This window comes from Wyeomyia smithii, chromosome 2 (genome assembly GCF_029784165.1).
Source record: "Wyeomyia smithii strain HCP4-BCI-WySm-NY-G18 chromosome 2, ASM2978416v1, whole genome shotgun sequence".
NCBI classification, from domain to species: domain Eukaryota; kingdom Metazoa; phylum Arthropoda; class Insecta; order Diptera; family Culicidae; genus Wyeomyia; species Wyeomyia smithii.
Genome location: NC_073695.1, coordinates 162,335,972 through 162,360,459, shown reverse-complemented (window position 1 = coordinate 162,360,459; position 24,488 = coordinate 162,335,972). Strand labels below are relative to the sequence as shown.

General features: G+C 37.3%; 1 protein-coding gene across 2 annotated transcripts in view; it reads left to right on the top strand.

Moving 5' to 3' along the window:
• LOC129725476 (myotubularin-related protein 10-B) overlaps positions 1-24,488 on the top strand; it is a 107,091-nt gene that overhangs the window by 14,670 nt on the left and 67,933 nt on the right. The gene's annotated exons all lie outside the window — the stretch shown is intronic.

Sequence of the window (24,488 nt, the reverse complement as noted above, 5' to 3'; positions counted from 1 at the left end):
TAAGAGCAACCGTTATGTATTAAATTGTCAATAAAACAACGAAAGAGACAAATCGCGCCAAATGACCGATGGTCGAATATTGACCATTTTTGATTTGAATGAAACTTTGCACATGTATTTGGCTTAGCAAACTGAGCATTTTTCACAGATGGAGAGATTTTTTACACCCATGAGTTACATTCTAAAAGGGCGTATGTCTTTTGGTATAGGTTTTATTCGAAGCATTGTAGTCCAGAAACCGTTGGTTGTATAGAAAAACTGTCTGAGAATGAGCTGTAAGAAATTAAAAATGCATCATTAAAAATTATACACTATACGAAAAAAAAATTTTTTAGCAAAAAAAAAAAAACATTGAATTTCAATATAACAAAAATAAAATTTTTTAAATAAACTTGACTTTAAAACGCATTTTAAAAAAAAAAGTCCAGGGTGGAGAAATAGAAAATATTTTTTTTATGGTTGATTGATTTTTTTATAAAAATTCTATTTCAAACATTTTTCAAAAAAAAAATTATTCTGAACGTGTATTTTCCTAAATTTTAATAACATTTCGAGCTTAAATTAGAAATAACTCGAAAACCAATGCCTTTATAATGTTAACTACCAAGAGCTTTTTGATTCAAAATGACTCTTTGCATCTTTTAAAATCATCAGAATAATTTTTTTTAAAAAAATGTTTGGTTTAGAATTTTTATAAAAAAAATTAATCTACCATAAAAAAATATTTTTCATTTCTCCATCCTGGACTTTTTTTAAAAGTTGCGTCAAGTTTATTAAAAAAAAATTTAAAAAAAATCAACTTTTTTTTAAATTGAAATTCAAAGTTTATTTTCAATTTTTTCCGGTCAAAACAAATTTTTTTTGTACAGTGTATAATTTTTTAGTGATGCATTTTTAATTCCCTACAACTCATTCTCAGACAGTTTTTCTATACAACCAACGGTTTCTGGACTACAATGCTTCAATAAAACCTATGCCAAAAGACATACGCCCTCTTAGAATGTAACTTATGGGTGTAAAAAATCTCTTCATCTGTGAAAAATGCTCAGTTTGCTAAGCCAAATACGTGTGCAAAGTTTCATTCAAATCAAAAATGGTCGATTGAATTTTCGCGTATTTCCAGGTTATTTGAAATGATTTTGCTCGAAAGTCTATTATCTCAAAGATTACATGACTTATTTGAACATAACTAGTGTCATACGAACATACAAACTTACAAATAACTAACTTCATAACAATTGGATATGTGGCTCAAAAGTTATGGAAAGAAAAGAATTTCAAAGACTATTTGAAACTATACCTGCTTTGATCGATATATGTGGCCTCAACATAATTTAAATGTGGTATCGTACTATTTGAACGTTCTGAACGATTTGAAAGAACTATTTGAACTATTTGAACGATTTGAAAGTTCTGGTTGCACTTCTTGAGCTGCGGATCAACTTCCTTTGTGGTCCGTAGTTCTCTGCAATTTCTAATTTAAATTGACAAATTTTATCAGTGCTTTTGGTCTCTGTGGAAAATTACAAGAGCACAGTGTTCCGAAATAGTGCGCGATAATCAAGAAGTGCTTTAAAAGCTAATAATTTAAGTGGTTTTCTCTTGTGACAAGTGTTCCATTGAGGTAAACAAACGAACAGCTTATAACTGGTGAGTGGCAGAAACTGCATGCTACTATACTAATCTTGCATGAGATTATAAAGCTATAAACTTTCAGCTTGTAATATCAAGCTATAAACTTTCAGCTTACAAAAAACTTGTATGCAACTGAAAAAAGCTTTTTGTGCGCAGCTTACAAGCGCTTACGCAAGGATACAAGAGCTTGGCTGGTGAAACTTGCGCAATTGTGACTTGTGTGCGCACTAACACACAGTGGGCCAATTTACTAAAAACGATGAAAAAAAAAATATTTTTAAATATATAAAAAAATTAATTAAAACATAATTTAAATTTAAAATTGAATTTAAGAAATAAATTGGTCTCACAATAAAACGGAAATTATTAAAATCAATCTTAAATAAGGTTGATAAAATGTCGCTGGAAAAATCTCTCGGTAATCAAACCGAACGAGATATATTTTCCAAAAATGCAATCTGCTAAGTTCCTACAAGTGAATCTCCACCACGCTAAAGGCGCATCGGCAGTCCTTAGTAGGAGATTCAAAAAGGAGGAGCTACACATGGTTCTTATTCAAGAACCATGGTGCATAAAGGTAAAATATTAGGGATTCAAATGAATTCTGGCAAACTATATTACGACGATTCACAGAGTTCGCCAAGAGCTGCAGTGCTAGTGAACAAAGCAGTAAAATGCTATCCTGTGACAGAATTTGTAAAACGAGATATTGTAGCGGTCATGGTTCAGGTGCCAACCACCAGGGGGAATACTGAGGTAATTGTTGCTTCGGCTTATTTTCCAGGTGAAATAAATGAGGCGCCTCCTCCTGAGATTGCTTCGTTTGTCAAATTTTGCAGAGACATTAATAAGGCATTCATCATAGGCTGTGATGCTAACGCTCACCATACAGTTTGGGGGAGCAAGGGCGTTAATGGTCGTGGTGAGTGCCTATTGGAGTTTCTCTCGTCAAATAATATAGATATATGCAATAAAGGTAACAAACCAACATTTACAAACGCTATCAGAGGTGAAGTTTTGGATCTGACGCTATGCAGTCCAGCAATTTCTGAAAAAATTGCTAACTGGCATGTATCGGATGAAACCTCACTATCTGATCACAAGCACATTTTGTTTGAATGGATTGGTGGGAAACCATCATCTGTTACTTACAGAGATCCTAAAAACACAGACTGGGATCAATATGCGCAATATTTGCGAAAAGATTCACCTTTAAATTGTAGCAGAATTGAAACAGTTTCAGAATTGGAATCTATGACAATTCAGCTAAATGAAATGGTGATAAATGCATACAATTAAAGTTGTCCCGCCAAACAATCGTCCTCAAGTAGGGACGTGCCATGGTGGAACAAGAAGCTTGAAAGTCTTCGAAAAAATAGTCGGAAACTTTTTAATAAAGCAAAACGTACTTCAGACTGGGCTCAATATAGAAGAGCCTTAACTGAATATAGCAATGAAATCCGGAAATCTAAAAGGAGGTCTCGGGTTCAAATGTGTGAATCTATAGAAAAAAACTCCAGTTGTTTCTAGATTACAAAAGACTCTTGCCAAAGATCATACCGTTGAGCTTGGCAATCTAAAGCGTCACGACGGAATCTATACTAGTGGTCCTCGTGATACCTTAAATCTAATGATGGAAACGCATTTTCCCGGTTCTATTGAAAAGACGGATTCAGCCATCTCTGATTTAGTTGAAATTTGTTCTACGCAGACTAGCTCTTGGTCTGCTAGAACGGAAAATACTGTATCAGATGTGGCGGATGAAATTTTTACGAGAACCAGGGTGGAAAGTGCTATGAGATCCTTTGAGCCTTTTAAGTCTGCAAGTGTAGATGGAATATTTCCAGCATTGCTTCAAAAAGGTGAAGCAATACTAATTCCTTCTCTCATTGAGATTTTCAAGGCCAGTTTAAGGTTGAATCATATTCCATCAAAATGGAGGGTAGTAAGAGTAATTTTTATACCTAAAACTGGGAAGCGTGATAAGACGCATCCTAAATCATTCATACCCATTAGTCTTTCTTCGGTTTTGTTGAAGACAATGGAAAAAGTGCTGAATGATTTCATTCATACATCTTACAAGCAAACAAAACCGCTTTCAAAGTTCCAGTTTGCCTATCAAACTGGAAAATCCACTATAACAGCGCTTCATACGCTGGTCATGAAAATTGAAAAGTCACTCTCAGCTAAACAAATTGCTCTGTGCTCTTTCTTGGATATTGAAGGTGCTTTTGATAATGCGTCCTATTCTTCAATGTCTAGTGCAATGAAGAACAAAGGATTTCACACGAGCATTGTTTACTGGATTCATACCATGCTTGCAAAAAGAGAAATCACTTCTGAGTTGGGAGGTTCGTCTATTACGGTAAGGGCAACGAAAGGATGTCCGCAAGGAGGTGTTCTTTCGCCACTTATGTGGTCTTTGGTGGTGGACGATTTCTCAAAAGCTTAGAAGCAAAAGGTTTCGAAGTTGTGGGCTTTGCAGATGACATAGTCATCTTGGTAAGAGGAAAGTTCGACAACATAGTTTCGGAAAGAATGCAGGAGGCTCTGGAGTATACCCAGTCTTGGTGTATAAAGGAGGGTCTCAGCATTAATCCGACAAAAGCTGTAATCGTACCTTTCACTAGAAAGAGGAAATTCAATCTAAAAACTCTCAAGCTTGGAGAAGTAGAAATTCCATTCAGTGAACAGGTTAAATACTTGGGAGTTATCCTTGATGCCAAGTTAAACTGGAATGCACATCTTGACTATGCAATCAACAGGGCGGTCAGTGCATTATGGTTGTGCTCCAAAACCGTTGGGAGAAAGTGGGGCTTGAGACCGAAAATGGTGATGTGGATATTCACATCTATTATACGTCCAAAACTGACCTACGCTGCGTTAGTGTGGTGGCCAAAAACCAAAGGGTCCACCGCTAGAACAAAGCTAGATAAAGTTCAACGACTTGCGTGCATTGCTATAACAGGAGCAATGAAAAGCACCCCGTCAAAAGCTCTTGATGCAATTCGTCATCTGCTGCCGTTGTACGAATACGTGCAACTAGAAGCAGAAAAGAGTGCCTTGAAGCTAAAAAGAACAAAAACTATCTTGTCAGGTGATCTTGTGGGTCACCTGACAATACTGGACTTTTTCAAAAGAGGGCCAGTGATGAGTATGAATGGAGACTGGATGGCACCTCAGGATTACCATGATGTTCCCTACAAGGTATGCGAAACGTCGCGTGCAGACTGGGAAGTCGGAGTTCCTGATGTCCGTCCCGGTTCAACGATATTTTTCACAGATGGCTCAAAAATAGGTACCAAAACTGGTGCAGGAATCTTCGGCCCTGGAATTAATATTTCAGTGGCAATGGGACACTGGCCAACAGTGTTTCAAGCAGAGATTTTTGCAATCCTTGAATGTGCGAATGTATGTCTGACTAGGAAATACATACATGCAAATATTCGTATTTTCTCTGACAGTCAAGCAGCACTGAAAGCACTTGATGCTTATAAATGTACATCCAAGATTGTCTGGGAATGTATTCTCGCATTGCGACAGCTATGTCAAACAAACTCAGTAAAGGAAGGTATTTGGTTATTTTAGGCTGTTTTTCGAAAACCGGAATTCGCCGTCTTGAATTTTAAAATGGTAATAATTTTTGGCCTCTGAGCGTCATTCTGGTTGAAGAAACACCAATGTTGGGTGTTATTCGATCATTTTCGGCTGTTTCCCAGGAACCGGAAGTCGCCAAATTAGACTCCGAAATGGGGTCTGTGGTCGATTTCAGCTGCTGTGTATCATCCTAGATCCGGAGATAATCATGCTAGAGGGAATCGGCCATTTTTCCAGAAACCAGAAGTTGCCATCCTACAATTCATAATGGTGTCTGAGGTCAATTTTTAGCTTCTGCAACATTCTGGCTCCAGAGATACTCATATTGGGTAGTATTTGGTCACTTTGAGCTGTTTTTCAGAAACCGAAAGTCGTCATTCTGGACTTCAAAATTCCCTTTGAAATCAATTTCTGTCATCTGGGCGTAATTCTGGTTCCGAAAACATTCATATTGAAAGGTATTTGCTAATTTCCGGCTGTTTGCCAGGCACCGGAAGTCACCATCTTAAAACTCAAGATTGGGTCTGTGATCAATTTTTAGCTTCTGTGCATCTTTCTGGTTCTGGAGATAGTCATATTTAATGGGAATCGTTCATTTCAGGTTGTTTTCCAGAAACCGGAAGTTGCCATCTTACAGTTCAAAATGTTGTCTGAAGTGGATTTGTGGCTCCAGTGTAACATTACGATTCCGGAAATACCCATATTGGGTGGTATTTGGTTATATTGGGTGGAAATCGGCCAGTTTTGGCTGTTTTCCAGAAACCGCATCTTGCCATCTTAGAATCCAAAATGTTGCCTGAGGTCGATTATGGAACACATTTGTTACCACTAAAAACATCCACCTACCAAATATGGTTCCATTTAGTTGGTTAGTTCGCGAGATGTGCAGAAATTTGTGCAGAAACATATGCTTCCAGAAGAGGGAGGGGCGTCGAACCATTATGGACATATTTGTTACCTTTAAAAACATTCACATACCAAATTTGGCTGTATTTTCTACATTGGTCCTTGAGCTGTGCGAAATTTGTGTTTCATTCGTATGGGACCCTTCCCTTATGGAAAAAAGCGGGGTGTCAAACCATTATGCACATATTTGTTACCTCTAAAAACAGTCACCTATCAAATTTGGTTCAATTTAGTTGATTAGTTCTCGAGATGTGCCGAAATTTGTGTTTCATTTGTATGGGACCCCTCCCTTATGGAAACAAGCGGGGTGTCAAACCATTATGCACATATTTGCTACCTCTAAAAACATTCACCTACCAAATTTGGTTCCATGTAAATGATTAGTTCTCGAGATGTGCCGAAATTTGTGTTTCATTTGTATGGAACCCCTCCCTTACAGAAAAGGGCGGGGCGTCGGACCACTCCCTTCCAGAAGAGGGAGGGGTCTCAAACTATCATAGGAACCTTTATACGGTAGTTTTCGAGCCTATATGGATCAGACAGACAGGCAGACCGGACTGCATTTTAATATGTATAGATTACAACATCAATTATTTAGAACCTAAAGAGTGAATATACATTTATTGGATTGAAGCGTTCATGTAAATCTATTTTTACAAAAAATAAGTTTGAATGAGAAAGGCTGGGTCTGACCGCTAGGTGGATTAATTCAGGTTTTTATGATGCACTTTTCGCTAGTTGTAAACACTATATCTCGATCTATCAGCATGGTTTTTATTCAAAACGTTCTACCGCTACTAACCTCGTTCAATTCACTGCAATGTGCCTACAGAATATGACCGAAGGAGCCCAAATTGATGCGGTTTATACTGATTTAAAAGCTGCATTTGACTGCGTCGACCATGGTATATTGCTCGCTAAGATGGAGAAACTTGGAATGGCCCCCGCTCTGGTGCAATGGCTGAGGTCCTATTTGGTAAATCGTATATCTACGTGAAGATTGGATCACAACATTCTGCTTATTTTTCAAATGTATGAGGCGTTCCGCAGGGCAGTAATTTAGGACCACTACTCTTTGCCTTGTACATAAACGATGTATGTTCAGTGTTGCCAGAAAATTGCCGAATGTTTTTTGCAGACGATGTCAAGTTATTCAAGACAGAAAGAAGTACTGCAGACTGTCTCGAACTTCAGCGACTCGTCGACGTTTTTGTAAAGTGGTTGACAGTTAGTATCCTGAAATGCTGTGTGATTTCATTCCATAGGAAAAATGTTCCGGAAATATTCAGCTATACTATGCTTGGTCAAACTCTGAGAAGGGTTAACCAGGTCCGAGATTTGGGTGTTACGTTGGATTCAGCCCTGTCCTTCAGGCCACACTATAATGAGATCATAGCAAAGGCGAACCGACAACTCGGTTTTATTTTGAAGGTAGCATCGGATTTTCATGATCCACTGTGCCTCCGATCATTATTCTACTCTCTGGTGCGATCTGTCCTTGAAACAAACTCCGTAGTGTGGTGTCCATTCAACGCAAACTGAATTGCAAGAATTGAATTCGTGCAAAGGAATTTTGTACGGTACGCTTTACGTTTTCTTCCGTGGCGAGACCCGCAGCAGCTACCGGCGCACAGTATGTCCAAATCGAGAAACGGACGGCAAAACTATTTTTTTAAGTCTTATGTTATCCATATATTCTAGAAAGTTGCTTCGTTTACTGCTGTCCTTCATATGCTTTAATGGAAAAGATGAACAATTTCTAGTGATAAATTGGTTATTATATACAGTATTCATGAATAAAAATTGGAAAAAGTGTTTTTGAAGGCTATTTTTATTTGAGTTGAAACTCGAAAAGGCGCAACTATAAGTTTGTCCCATACAAACTGCGACCGCGAGTGGTTGTGAAAAATTTTCCGCTGGCATGTTTTTGCAAAAATTACGATAATATACAAACAGTAACATAAAGAGATACAAACTGCGACCGCGAGTGGTTGTGAAAAATTTTCCGCTGGCATGTTTTTGCAAAAATTATGATAATATACAAACATTTTCTAGTTTATCGCACTAAAGTGCTAAGAACCGGAGGAAAGTAAGCCAAATAAAGTGGTTGCGTGTTTCCTGAACATTTTCGTGAAAAATATGCTCCGGCTGGGTTGGTTGGTTGGTGATCAGGAAATCAAAAGCATCGTGAGTGAGAGGAGGCAAGGTGTGATGAATAAAGGGTTCAGCTTCCATAGGAAAAGGAAATAACAGTTGCTAAAAGAGGCAAAGGCAACTCGAATAAATTAGATTGAAGAGGATGAAATGAATGTGACCAAAAATATATCAATAGAAAATGAAACGATTGGAGGCGGCAGACTCGCGAAATGTAAAAGAGGCGATTGAAATCATGGAAAACATTATTTTGGTGAGATCGTTTCAAATTTTTGCGAATTGTATATAAGTAAAAATTCAATGATTCCAAACACGCGTTACATTAAATGAAAAGTGAATTTAATTACGCATAATTTTGCTCATTATTGTTCATCATTATTTTTTTTTTGTAATTTATCACTACATATTTAATTTATCTGAAGCATGCACAATTGGCATTTGACGAACAGTAGCTGTCGTTTATTTTATTAATGTTCTATTTCTATTTTCTATTTAGGTTTCTTACACTCTTAACATCCTTTCCGATTTTTGGTAGCATTTTGAATGTTGCTATGACAACTTTTCCTTTTTCATTTAAAAAAAAAAGATTACCTTAATTATTATTTACTAACCCATATTCCTTTAAGAGAGCGAGTAATGGCGCTATAACCATAAGCTAGAAACGTTGATTTACGGCCTCTAGATACAATCTTGGTTCAATAAATACCCACATTTGATCTTGCTTCCAACTCTGATTGTTCGAAATCTGCGATCAAAACATGTCTCGCCATTTTTCATTAGTTAGGCGTCGTACACAAATTACGTAACGCATGAAGGGGGGGGAGGAGGGTTGAGTCCGCGTTACTTATTGTTACATAGGGGAGAGGGGGAGGGGGTTGTTGAGACCGTTACGTAACTGTGATGTTTGCTCAAAATTTCGAATTTGGAAGAGGGGGGGGGGGCAGGATGTCCAGCGTTACGTATTTTTAGGGGGGGGGAGTCATATCGAACGTTACTTTTGGTGTCGAAACGAAATTAGCCCTCGATTTTGGTTTCGCCAGAATAGTCGAAACGAAATCAAGGTCGAAACGAAATTCGAGTTTTCGAAACGAAACGAGATTGGCCTCTAAATTTCGCGAAATTGTGAAAAAAAAAACTTATGCGTTTCTCAAACAACAAATAAATGTTTGGGTCAATTTTCCACTTCATATGTTTCTGATTCTTTTGGTTTGAATGAAACAATGTTAGTGATCATTCTTTAACAGCACTTTCATCATTTCAAGTCGATTTGAAAATTTGTATATTATCGCAATTTTCTTTGACATGGTCGGTTGTTAGTCAGATCTTCAAAGTTTTCAATATTTTCGCGCATTTTTTTAATATAAGGTAGAGTTACTTTGAGTTGAAAAGTGGTGTGGCAATTGGAAAAGAAACAGTGTTGTAAGTTCAATATAACATAAATTAATATAAATACAAATTGTTACAGAAATCAAAAATTGTATTTATTTCAACAAATCAATGGTTAGAATGGAATGTTGTAATGCAACAAACGAATAATTGTTTTTACTTAATGAGTTTTGTGCAATTATCCTGGTTCTCTTTATTGCTACTTTTTTAACCTTTGTAGGTTATCTAGGTTGTGGTCCCCATGGTTCTGTGGTTAGCGATGTCGGTCGGATAGCTCTCTCACATGGTTGTGATGTCGGGTTCGATTTCCGATCAGGTCGAGGATCTTTTCGAGCTAGAAATTTTCTCGACTCAGCACTAGGGTACGGTCTATTGTTTTATATATCTTACAACATGCAAAATGTGCCAAAAAAACAATATCGGTAACGAATTCTCTCAGCTAATCTAGTTGATCGAGACCGCTATCCATCTAAGCTAGCGTGCGATATTGTTTGTTGTTGTTAGGTTATCCTTGATAAAATCATCAAGTGCAAAGTCAGGATCGCTTCTATAAATAATCTGAACTTGCTTTTGAAACTGTAAAATTTTGTGTCCCTCATAAACAAGACAAAAATTTCTGAGTTTTGTGTTCAATCAGAGCGAACCATGTTCATTTTATTCATTCATAAATAAAGTATACTCTTTGATAAAATATCTGGCAGTATGGAAACCAACCTATGCTGAACTCAAAACAATGCTGAAAATTTCGGCAATTACAACTTTTTCTAAAGCGGACAATGTGTGTGAACAAGTACGCGAAAAATGAATGAGAACAGAAGGTGCTGGAAGTTGCGGGTTCGAGTCCCGTCTTGTTGAGAATTTTTTTTTCTAAGTTTAAATCACAGCTTCTGTTCTCGTTCATTCTTCGCATACTTGTAAAACTACGTACATTGCCCGTAATAAACCAAAAATAAAACAAATAGTTCATAAAGTACGACTTTTTTTGCTTGACACATGGTGCACTCTCTCTGCGCATTATAACGTATGATATTTGGTCAGCTTAGTGATAGCAATGAACTATCTGAAAAACACATTTAAATACAATGTGGTGTGTGGAACTCTTCAAATTTCGATGAGAAGTGACAAGAAGAGTTCTGATACAAAGCAATACAAACAATCCCTTAATTTTTTTTTTCCATTCGCACGCTTTGCACCAATAGGTGACCGGTTTGCAGTCACGATGAACGTGAAGACTTGATTCATTCCAACTTACAGGACTTAAATGGAACTTTTTAAATAATTAAAAATAATAGTTAATATTTATAATTTATAAAAACCAGAATTTCAACTTTTTTCAATATTTTATATTTATTAAGAAAGAAACTAGAACGGATTCGCTCTACACGAAAAATTTTTCCTTGTTACTTTAAAAGCAATAACGCAAAATGGCCGTTTAGGTAACAAATCTGTTCCTTGAAAAGCAATAAAGTTCTCTTCCAGTCAAGTAACAACAGATACTGTCATATATTTTGCATGTGTTACGGGAGTACGACTATCTAATAATGGTCGTTTAACCACATGCAAAATTTTCTCTGTCGAAAAATGCTCCCTTTCCATCTCTAGTCAAAAAACAACACAAACCGTCGCATATGTTGCACATTTCACTTGTTTCTTCTATCTTAAAGTCCTACGGTGTGCGTGTTTTTTTTTTTTTATTCTCGCTTATTTTCCGTCGGTCTAGTTCCGCCACTGTTGTTGTGCCAACCACCAACGCCTGGGGAGGCGACTCCACCCAGGACCCTAACTCACGACCCGTTGTGTAACGGACCGGCGCCAACGGCTTTACTTCCTCATGCGATGGAAGGCGTGATCCCAGAGATTTTTCGCCTCAGAAAATCTCCCGGTGTCGGCTAGGATTGATTCTAGACCAGTTGGGTTGGTTGTGAGTGGATCACGCCACCTCACAACCATCGACATCTATGTCGGCGGTGGGATTCGAACCCAGGCGTCGAGCGGCGGAGACGTTACCAACCACGCTAGGCGTGTATTAGTTTGTTCGTTGAACGCATACGTAGTAGAGAAAAAATAAGACAAGAGCTGCCAAGCATGTTTCCCCGTCATACAGTATGCAAACGTTGATGATTTCAAAGACTTCAAACGCGTCTTGAAATCACACCACGATCTAAAAACTGCGTTAGAATATAAACAAAAACATTTGCTTTCTTGCAAGCTATTTAAAACATACCTTCATCGCTTCATGGAAACTCATTTGGATCTGTAGAACAACATTCGCAACTCCGGCAACTTTGGTCACACGGTATTACATATTTCCATTTCAAGTAAACACTGGGAACGAAACAGTGGTGTTTTTAATAAGACATTTGGGGTTGACGGGTGATTATGTGTGCATAAAAATTCTAAAATTTATTTATTTAATTCGTCAAACAAAAGTAGACTACATATGTTTATAACTAACTTACATGCTATATGTTATTTATACTAGTGAAAGAGGAAAAAAAAGAGTTTATACATAATTGAATAATGGTTTCTTTACTTGACGGATTATTACAATAGATGTATTCTATCGATTAAAATTACGCGTTGAATTGGAATATTGTTTTAATTTAGTTCTCGACATAGAAAAGTCAATTGCTTCACAGTGTTGGTTATACACTAGTATCATTTGATTAATAGGCCCGTATTTAGCATAATTGTTTCGTTGATGATTTAAAGAAAACAAAGTCCGAGTTCGTAAATTTCTAGAAGGTACATAAAAATTGAGTTTTGATAATATTCCGGGTGAATCGACACGCTGAGATACGATATCGTTAACAAATGTCATCATTGCGAATTCACGACGGGCTTTTAATGATTGGATGTCAATAAGTCTGCAGCGTTCGTCATATGATGGTAGGGGAAATGACGTCCATCGCAGATTACGAAGTGCATATAACAGGAATTGTTTTTGTACTGATTCTATTCTGTCTACATGTGTTGCAGAAAACGGAGACCATACAATGCTACAGTATTCGGAAAGTGACCTGACATAGGAATTATAAAGTGTTTTTATTGTGTATGGATCTTGGAAATTATAGCAAAAACGTTTTATGAAACTGAGCATGTTACTAGCCTTATTGATAATTGTATTGTAATGATCAGTGAATGTTAATTTTGAGTCGAGTATGACTCCTAAGTCCCTAACTCGTTCACATTTCTCTACTACCTGGTCTCCTAAGGAAATAATAATGCTTGGTATGTTTCTTTTTCTGCCAAAAGCCATCGAACTACATTTTTTTACGTTTAGCTGAAGAAGGCTTTTTTTACATCAAATATAAATTTTTTTTATCTCGTTACGAAAAATGTTTACATCATCAGCGTTTTTAATTTCAATGAAAAGTTTTATATCGTCGGCATAAATAAGAGTTTTTACATGTTTTAGAATAAAGGAGATGTCGTTTACAAATAATATAAATAATAGAGGGCCCAAGTGAGAGCCTTGAGAAACTCCCGAGGTTACCTGAATAGGTTTCGATAGTACGCCTTTAAATTTGACTGCTGTTGACGATTTGTCAAATACGATTCAATCCATTTGAGTAATTGTGGATGAATACCAATTTTTCGTAACTTGAAGAGAAGCATGGGTATATCAATGCGATCGAAAGCTTTGCTGAAATCAGTATATAAGGTTTCATTCAACATAATTTCCTTTATTTATTGCGTTCGAAGAGAAGTTAATAAACTCGAGTAAGTTGTTGAGCGACCTTTGAAAAAGCCGTGTTGCGTTGGAGTAATTCTATTTTTTATTTGGTGAAATAACTTTTTGTTTATTATTGCTTCAAAAAGCTTAGGTATACAAGAAAGAATGGCTATGCCTCGATAGTTGCTAATGTCGGATTTTTTACCAGATTTGAACCCAGGCACTAGATATGAGTTTTTCCAGAACTTCGGGAAGCAACAGGATTCCAGCGACATATTGAAAATCAAGACCAATGGGGAAGTTAGCTCTTTAGCTAAATGTTTCATAAATGCTGGCGGAATTCCGTCTGGTCCCGGACCTTTAGACGCATCCAAAGCTTTTAAAGTAACTTCAATTTCGCGGGTGCTGACATGTTCAATATTGAAGTAGTTGGGAAACTCAGGAAAGTTGGTGAAGAATGTATAGTCACGATCAGATTCTGAGAAAGTTGTATAATTTTGTTGAAAAAAATCAGCAAATAGATCAGAGATGTCTGCCGGGTTCTTTTTAATTTTGTCATGCAGTTGCTTGCAGTTGTTGAAGGAAAATTTTCAGATTTTAACTTTGATTTAACATTTTTGAAAAAATTGTTTTGGACAAGATTTGATTTCAAGCTCAATTTTTAGTGTGAACTCTTCAAACGCGTTACTAATGGCATCGTTTAATTCGCCGCAAATGTTTAGATAAGTTGTTAAAGCATCACGATTTTTATGAGTTTTGTATTTTTTGTGTGCTTTTTGTTTGCGAATTTTTAAGTTTTTAATTTGTCTATTGTACCAGATTGGGTATCTGGGATTGCCTTGACGTCTTCTTCTTTTCAATGGTATGTCGCTAATAAATAAATCAGACAATATTTTATAAAGATTTTCTATAGCCGAATCGACGTTTCCATCTTCACACAGTACATCTTGCCAGTTGATACCATTTAGTTTGTGTTTAAATTCATAATTCATAATTAATTAATTAATTAATTCATAGTTTGCTGACTGAAAGTCAAAAACATCTTCGAATTCATATTCATCAGGTCTTTTATTCACATGCACAAATAAAGAAAACTCTATTGCTGTATGATAAACTTCGTTTTTCCATAATGGTTGTAATGAATTCGTCACACAAAATTCTTCACTAATGTTGGACATTAACAGATCAAGATAACAATTTCGTCTATTTTTCACGTGATTTATTTGATTAAGGCCAAGACTAGAGGTTTTATCAAAAAGAAGTTGCAGCGTTTAATTTTCGCCAATAATTGGAAGTAGAATGCTATTGTTATCGATGTCCGGGATTTATTCCATGTTGCGTTGATTGAAATCACCGTATATGTGGAGTTTTACTTCAGGCAACAGCTCAGATGCAATATTTTCAACAACATGAAAAAACTTTTCAAAAATTTCTTTCCGCGCATTATTCGGAGGGAAATAGACAGAGACAAATACGTGTGTCTCTCCTGCTAGTTCTGCTTTTTTTTTGTTCGAACTCTTTAAACTGAATGGTGTCGATAAGCACTGAATTAAAGTCTATTGACACCGCAATTAAAACACCACCACCGGATTTCATTTCAGATAGTTGATAGTTATGGTCATTTCTATAGACTTTATATCGGCAACTGGAGACTTCTTCGCTGCGAACACCCTCATCCCAGCTGGTTTCGGTTGCTAAAATAACAGAAAATGAACAGGATAGTACATTTTTTTGAATTCCGTAATTTTGTGAGCGCCTCGCATGCGGTTAAAATTTTGACAATATACAGGGGTGTTCGAGTATAGAAGCTAAAGAATGAGACTCATTATTAACAGAAGTGTTTACCAGAGCAGAGCAGGTCGCGTCATTTCCTTCCTCTCTAGGTTGAACAAAATTATCGCCAGCAACGGTCCTCTGATGAATGAGTCAATTGCGTTGAAGACACGAGTGCCTAGATGAGCACGCAATGCATTGTGAAGTAGAAAGGTGTCCATGTTCGCTGATCATCTGGGGTCGAAAAAGTGGAAACGCGTCGTTCGCCGGGTATGGGTTTAGAGTTTCGCCTCTTTGAAATTGAATCGTAGGAATGAAGTTAGCTTGAGGTCTGGAGAATCGGTCTTTCGCTGCTGCAAGAAGCACTCTGTCAGGTGGTAACAGTTGATTCGCATGAAAACGATTAGAGTTGGTGTGTTGTCGATCATTGTGAGAGTTGGTGACGTTATTCTGTTGTCTGTTGACCATGTTATAGTTAAGACTATTGTGATTATTCAAAAAACTGTTGTTGACGTGACGGTTGGGGTTGGTATATCTACGGTTACTATTGGTGTTGAAGTTGTTGCTCTGTCCTCTATGATAGTTGTTGTTGTTATTGTTGCTATAGACGTGATTTCTGTTCGGTAAATTGCTGCTCCTAGATGCTCGGTTGTTGTTGCCGCTGTTGTTTCGGGTGTTGTTGTTATTGCTGTGAGTATTGTTATTGGTATTGTTAAGGTAAGCCTGTTTCCGTCGGTTCCTTCGTTTCCTGGCAGCTTCTGCGTTCTTTTGCTGCTGCATCCGGCGCTTTTTTCGTTCGTCATAGTCGTTCCAATTCGGTTTCCAAATTCTTTTACTGCCTATGAGGCGCCATCCTGATTTGTCAGCATTTTCTGCATGAAGTTCAGCTTGCAAACTTAGAAGTGTTTCAAGTGGAGCTTTAATATTCTGGTTGACAGCGCTTTTTAATTCGTGCTCTAGGTTCGATATCGCATTACCGAGAGATTTCACTTCAGATAAAACATTTTCGTTTAGCAGATTAAACGCTTCATCTGCGGTGTGTGATAGAGCCGAGCTGTGTTCAGTGCAGTGTGCTGCCATATTCACTGCGGCAGAGCTCAAGTCGTGCACTTCTTTAGCAATTCGCTTCAACTCCCATTCTAAGTCGTATGTAAGATCGGTTACATACTTATCGATACGATCCCTCGTTGCCTCAGAAGAAATGTTAAAGAGGATCGTCAAATGGTTTTTTAAATCTACTAGATCATTTGATTTCGTATTGTTAGCGGCTTCGATGTCTCGCGATAATGTTGACACAGCATTTTCAACTTTTGTTGTTGTGTTGTGGTTGACCACTGACACAGTTTCTTTAATTTGCTGTTCCATATCGGAAAACAGCGCACCCAGTATACTGAGTTTTCTTACATCGGCAGCAATGCGTTGGTTGGCATCGACCAATTCTTTTTGCTGCTTTAAAATCAGCTTTTGTTGCTCCGCTAGCGTTTTCACTTCAAATGTCGTAGAGACTAACGATTGCCATTCCTCGCAGCACGGAAGCAAGAACGAAGTTGGATCTACCGTAATTTGGTTGACTTTTTTAATGCGGGCAGAGGTACGGGTCACCGGTATTCCAACGCAAGTTGCATGAAACTTCCGGGTGCATCCGACACAAAACCACAACACATCGGTAAAAGAATCTTTGGCACAAATTTCGCAGACCTTGCTCATGTTGATGTTAATTGCACAAAAATCGTTAAACCGGCACAAAAATCGACACAGGAAAACATAAACAAACAATAATAAACAAAATATAGCTTAGCACGCGCGAGGTCGGGAGCGACTTGAAAACACGTCCGAACTGATTGACGATTTGAATTTGAATTTAAAGGGGACAGATATATAAGCGTGTGCATAAATGAGTCACCGGATATATGTTAAACAAACTGTATTGTGTTTTTCCTATAAAGGAATATGTCCAGTACATATGCAGCTTTTTAAACAAATTTTCTGAAATTTCACCAAGGTGACAGGGTGATTTTCTGAGCTTCTAAATACAGATGAAAATGTGGCATTACTGGTTGCATGTTCTCCTGCAAAAACACATGCAAGCGTGTAGCCGTCATATATTTTGTTACTTTCTGGTTATTACCTTTTGTGGCTAATGCGCGGTCACAAGACACAAAAGGTAATAAAATGTTGCTCAAAAGTATGTGATTTGGTCAGAGAAAATATCATCACAGTATGTCAAAGAAAACAAAAACATTTCTGAACAATCACTCGACTCTATTTGTACCCCAAATACGCCAACGAATCCACACCAGTGTCGTCTAATCGAAGATTTCTTTGGGATTTTGAGTTCCTTCGGTGTAAAAATAACTGGAGATCAACGAATTGCGAGATGCATTCGAAAAGCGAACTTGAAGGCCGTACAACGCTCTTGTTTCGGCATCAAAAGAAAAGTTCGTCGAGAGGCCAGTGACGGCCCTTTCTCGAATGTTCAATATTTTTTGTTAGTTCACAATGAATGTATCTTTATGAGAAATAAATCAGTTTTTCTTTAAGTTCCTCCACCTTTTTTAACAGCTGTAGAAAAAAAACGAAATTTTTAGTTGTCACTCGTTAATGGTGAGCTTTACACGGTGGGATGTGAATGCCTTATCACCTCTGGAGTTCATAGAGCGATTCCATGTAACATAGTTAACAGGCTATTTTTGATTTGGTTGAAGCTTTGCATGTTTTCCAATGCTTAAGATGTTATTTTGTGTTACTATGTAGTAGTGTTTTTGAATCACGACTCAGTATTGATGATTAAAAAAAATTTAATCCCTTCTCGACGAGTGATGGCATCACCTGACATCTAAACTTGAATTACAGCTTAACAATTATACTGATTTCTCTCCGCCGGAAGAAAGTTAGTTCTTTTCAAAAAATACACATCGCAAAAAATTTTTTTTTGGAAAAAAACTAGAAAATTGTTTTTCCTAGTTTACTTCATGATCAAATAACAATCAATGTTTAATTAAAGTTTTGCAAATTTTATTTTAAAAATCAGCTTTTCAAAAACTGAACTTTTTGAAATATTTAATTTATATATTTATTTTATTTTTTTCAAACCAACAGTTAAACAAACAATGTATCGTGCCGTATCAAATATACTATTATTGATTAGAAAACCAACCAACAGTTGCTTTCACAGTGTATATTTGTTTTCGAAAACACAAAACTTTGCTGATAACGTCATACCGATAAAACAAACCCAGGCTTTTGCTAACTTGAATCTTAAGCGAAAATATTTTTTGTAACAAGTCACGATTGTGCGTACCACGGCAGTATAACTTTTACTCGTAAATTTTCCTACATAGTTGCGTTCTTACACTCAAAAGTTCGAGTCTTGTACAATCAATGTGTCTTCCCGATTCGCACAGTTTTTGCACTGAAATCGCACAATAAATGAGTGAAATGCATAACGCAACAGTTGTACTGCGAATACATTGGCATAGATGGAAATTCGATTATATATCATATACACGAGAATCGTGATGTTCCGGTAAACTTCAGTTTCAAGCGAACGATAATTTTGGGGCGCTCGAAAAATCGTGCTTCATTTTCGTGCGCCAAGCCGATTCATATGAACGACATGCTCAATATTTTCATTAATCTAGTCAGTACTCAAATTATCAGTATTGATTGCTGGTTTCACTGTTTCAACGAGAGCAACCTTCTGAAAAACATTATCAATACCATTACGAATCAACATTGCGATACTAACACCAGTTAAAACTTTTTAAGTGCAGTAGTTTGAAGCAGAGTTTAAAGCATGATTTGCGTTATGCCTAACACGCAAGCATTATACTGGTTCCAAACTACATCAACATACGCGCTAAAACGCACAATTTTGTACTGGTTTCGCACCATCCAGCGTTTGCGTGTTACTGCTTCATTATTTCTTCACTACAAAATAGTTTTGCCCAGTCAAGTATTACTTGCAAATATTTTTCAAGTTAAAACTATGCACAGAAAACTGTCATGGCGTTTTTCCTGATTGCGATAAATTGCTGACTACCAGTGGTGGGCACCATTCCGCTAATTCTCTAATTCGCTAATTAGCGACGCTAAAATTTAGTTAGCGATTTAGCGATTTCGCTAATTTTTGAGCTGGTTAGCGAAACTGTTAGCGTCGCTAAAATTCTGGCCTTCGAAACGCTAATCGCTAATTCGCTAAATTTTGTGGAGAAGCGACAATAGAAATATTTAGAAAAACTGTGAATTGCTGATGGCGTACGTAAATTGCTTCGAAAGATGAACACACTTTACTGCGAAAGTTACTTTTGTCAGTTTTTTTAACCTAGAATAGAGTTCCAGTTATCGTACAAGCCACAGGAGCATTTTGAAGAACAAGCACAAGGTCTAGATTGAATTTTTGGCACACCAAGAACTTTGGTAAATTGCAATGCGCTTGAAATTATGACAACTTTGGTTCTACTTTTTCGATTCAGATAATAATTGAATTTTCATGATCGGAGCAAGCTGTGATCAAGAACGGACGTGAAAATGTTTCTCGTCGGAATTTTTCATCGTTTTTTCAAGTTTTTATAAGATATATTTTCTATCCGGAAAAGGGATGTGTCTACGTTTGTTGAATAAAGGCCGCTGTTGTTTCCGTGTGAATTCCAAGTGTTTGATTTGATTCGCGATGAAGTGTTCCGAGGGTTGTCGTGTACGGTTGGGGATAGTGCAATTATGTCGACGTATTTTATTTAGCCTTCCCGTCGCGTAATCGTTATATTTTAAGTGCAAAGGGTGGAGTAAAAGGTAATACGAAGTGTGGCGGTTTCGTATTATCGGTCAATGTTGAAATCCGTGAAAGATTCGTGCAATTTTGTGGCTAATTTGTGAGAGCTGCATTTCTTTTTCGGTGGCGGAGCACGTTTCCCGCTAGCCCTTGCCTTGCCATAAGTGTGTGTGAGTAAGTGCAAGGTTGCTCTTGTGTGCGGCACGTTCTCGCACCAGCATGATGGTTCAGAGAGGACGCGAGAATTAAAGGATAAGTATTAGTGTTGGTGACGTTTTGCCTCTGTTTTTTTTTGTTTGATTTGCATGCAAAAGGGAACCAATGTTTTTTTTCTGCTTTTCACAATTCCTTTTGTGGGGATCCTACATTTCTGTATACTGAACATCGAAAATGTTTTACAGATTTCCAGTATAAAAGTCTGTATAAAAATTTGTAAATTTCGTAGAAAATCGTAGGAATCTATATGGCTTTACAAATCTGTAAACTGTGAACTGTATGGATGAGAAATTTATAATTCACAAATAAATTTAAATTTACATATGTGGCATCTCTGATTGTTATCGCGGTTTTTTAGATGCCGGTTTTGGAATTTTCTTACTCAATCGTTTACAGTAGGTACGGTGCGTACTGGGGCCGATGCTGTTCGGATGACTGCGTCGAAACAGTTCTGGATGTGTTTTAACGCGCGTCAGTTTTCATTGTTGTTTTTTTTTCTCCTTGCGTGAGAAAGACGCATTTCGCGCCGCGTCCTTTGCAGTGTGGCGTCGGCCTAACATCGGCCTGTATTTTGAAGGGCGCGTTTGCAGTTCTGTATGTACATATACTTGTGTGGGAATTTTGTTTTGCACAGATTGGTCTGTGTTTGTGGCATCCCTGCTTGTGACCGCGGCTTCAGGGAAGCCGGTTTTGAATATTTTTAATCTACCGATTGGGCCGAAACTGTGTCGAAACAGTTGCGCGTCAGTCTTCATTGTTGATATTATTTCCTCAGGTGAACGGAGACGCTGTTACGAACATTTTGAGCAGTTTTATGCCCTTGTTTTATGATTTTTCTAGCTTTTGAGTAAATACTGAAACACATAGACAATTTTAAATTTAATTAAGTAGAAATCTTGTCGGTCAGCATGGCAAATAAATTTTGATTGGTATTGTTTTGGCATTTTGTTAAATCTTATTAGTACTCGGTCTTGTTAGATATGCATATTTGCATTTTTAAAAATTTTCTAGCTATGAATGCATGAAACTTTGCCAGTTTTTCATACTCAGTAGGAATCTTCGCTTTATTATTCAAGAAGTAAGTGGTAATCAACGCGAAATACCGTGTCTCCGCGCGTATGCGTCGGTAAGAGGGAATAGAGCGGTCGCGCATAACTTTCCGGGGTAAACGTGTTTTCGGCCCAGGTGAGCTTTGCTCAAATATAGATTTTCGGTGTGTTGTGACTTCCGAGGTGTACCAAACCATTTATTCGCAGACTGTCCACCCGTAGGTTCTATTCCAGCACGCAGTGATTCTGAGTAGGTTCCGTTCGTTCGATAAATATCGTAAATAATTAATCGCGACAAAACATTGTAATTAATCGCCACCAAATATCGCAATTATTTGCAATTAATATCAGGATTATACGCGACTCGTCTGCCAACGCACACATCTTTTTTTTTCTTTTTCTTTCGTTCGATTCTAACGGCGATGGCCAAGCAAATAGGCCGTTTTTGAAGCTCTCTTGCTGACCGCTTGCAGTATGTGTTGAGGGTCTATATATTTACTTTTTTCTTGTTTTTGGTTAATGCATATCTGGTTGCTTCGTAACATTGTGTAGTCAGCTGAGATAAATCAATGAGAGATACGTTTCGGTAGTTGCATAATGACTTCATAAGCATATTTTCGAATATTTGAGTCTGTCTTGATTAGGTTATAGGTCCGGCATCCTCGCGTGCGCTTTATTTTTGCGGTGTTACATCATCAACCGGAATGAGTTCGGATCGCGTTATGATTTCCGTAGAAGATATAATGAACTCGTACGCGCGATATTTGTTATTATGAACCCGGTATTAGAACTCAGCGCATCGTTTACCAAAACGAAACCTGCTGCAAACCTTACCCTTTTCTCCAACATTCCAGTGATTTCTCGTGGAAGTGCAGAGGTGTTCTCGGCTTCCAATAAAGCGAGTATCACGTCAACATATTCCCATACACACCCCTTCTTTGACCTGCATTCGTATGCGGCCGGCGCTGGTATTGCCTAATATAAAGATTAAGGTCACCAGTTTTTACACATTGAGGATGAATGTTAATCCCAAGCATCATCCATTGGTTCTCTGTGTAATTACAGCTGAACTGGCAATAACGGAGTAGCAACCGCGGGCGGTCAATCATGCTCATGCTCATGCTCAGATAATAATTGAATTTTCATGAAAACATTCCTAAGAGTATCTATTTTCAATGCAAGCTAAATAACTTTTGTTATTCTTGTTTTTACAAAATCAAATACAAATACCGTTTCGTGAACCTCTTACTGTAAATAGCTTTAAAAAGTAATTGTTTTCGTTTGTTTAACCAAAAGAGATCAAAGTGGTCCAAATCTTACAAAACACGAGCAATAAATATAGCGATATGACTATTTACATATTAAAAAGTTAGCGATTAGCGAAAGTTCCGCTAATGTGGGTTTAGCGTTTAGCGATTATCGAGCTAAATTTTCCGGTTAGCGACTTAGCGATTAGCGTCGCTAAATTTTCGGTTAGCGGTGCCCACTACTGCTGACTACCGATATTTAATTTAATACTGGCAGCAGTCTTTATAAAGCGAGTTTTCTGCTGTAATAAGCTTTTTTGAATAGGGGCGTTAGTTTGTAATTTAATTATTTCATTATAAATTATACTGGCCAACATAGGTTTTACCCTAGAGTTTTAACTGCAAATTAAATTAAATTCTATAGCTTTTAAACTGTTCTTGTAAATTTTGATGCCCCAGGCGCCTCGAAAGTACATCAAAAGTCTGCAGAGTAATTTGCTGACCAGGTTCGTTGTTTTTCCTAGGGTCTGCAATTTCGGGAACGATTCCCCGGAAAATACCTTTCCCCGGGTCTCGGGATTAGAAATACATTTAAATCATTGCCAGTAACCTTTCTTTTAATCATAAAACTCATTTATTTATGTATGCGATAGCGATACATTGATCTAGTTCAGTTTCCCAGATCCTTTTCGAATGTTTTTTTCTATTTGGAGAGATATCAGCTTGCTATGATTCCAGAGAGTTCTAATTCACGCTCAGACAAGCACTTATCAGCTCCAAGTGCCAGTATCTCTTGGCCAGTTATTGTTTCGTGTTAGTTGATTCATTTCCAAATATAAAATTTTCTTTCTCTGTTGAAGAAACTTATAAAGAAAGTCAAACAAAGAACTAATATATTTTAGTCAATTGATATTTTCGTAAACGAATACTTGCCCCTATTTCACAGATGCTTTCATCAGAATCATTGTAATCTTGTTCTTGAAAGAACGTTTACGTGAATTGCTCCTAAAATATTTTCTCAGGTGTCCTTGGTTGATGGGTTTTGGAATCGCCGTTGGTAGTGTTAAAACTGCCGGTAACTGTGATCAATTAGAATAATATATGAATTATACAATGTATGTGGCCATATATATTTGAAAACAACCACAGAGGTCAGTTTTAATTTGAAAATGGCGACTTCCGGTTTCTGGAAGAGAACCAAAAATGACTAAATACCATTGAATATCGGTATTTTCGGATTCGGGATGATGCCCAGAAATCGGAATTCAATCTCATACGCCATTTTAAAATTCAAGGTGGTGACTTCTGGTTCGTCTTGTGTCGTTTTGAGGTCTCTGGACAGCATCCCGATTCCAGAAGTTTTTTATTTCCGGCAACCAGAAGTCACCACCTTGAATTTCAAAATTGCTCTGGAGTTGATATCCGGTCTCTGGGTGTTATCCCGATTCCGGAAATACTCATATTCGATGGTATTGGCTAATTTTGGTTCTCATCCAGAAATCGGAAGTCACCATTTTAAATTTAAAAATGACCTCTGTGGTCGTTCTCAGGTTTCTGGGAACTACTCATATGGTTTTTGGTAAATTTTAGTTGTTTTCCGGAAACCGAAAGTTACCGCCCTTAATTTCAAAATAGCATTTGGAGTTGATTTCCGGTCTCTGGGTATCATCCCGATTCCGGAAATTGGTCAATTTCGATTCTTTTCCAGATACCGGAAGTCGCCATTTTATATTCCAAAATGGCATCGGGAGTCGTTTTCCGATCTTCAGACATCACACGGTTCTGAAAATACCCATATTGGATAGTATGCGACGTTGTATTATTGAATTGTTTCTATAGCTACTAGTAGCCCCGGTGGTATCTGTTCCGGAAGGACCATTTTTGAGAGCATACACCCAAAACCATAAAAATGGCCTGTGGAAGTAATTTAAAAATAAACTTTGAACAAATGATTGTAAGATTTTGTTCAAATATTCATAAAATGCCTCAACTTCGGAACATATCTAAAAAACAGATTTCCGGCAATGAGAAAATTTTTTCAGAGCACCGCTGACGCAGGTTTCAAAGTAGACAATCTA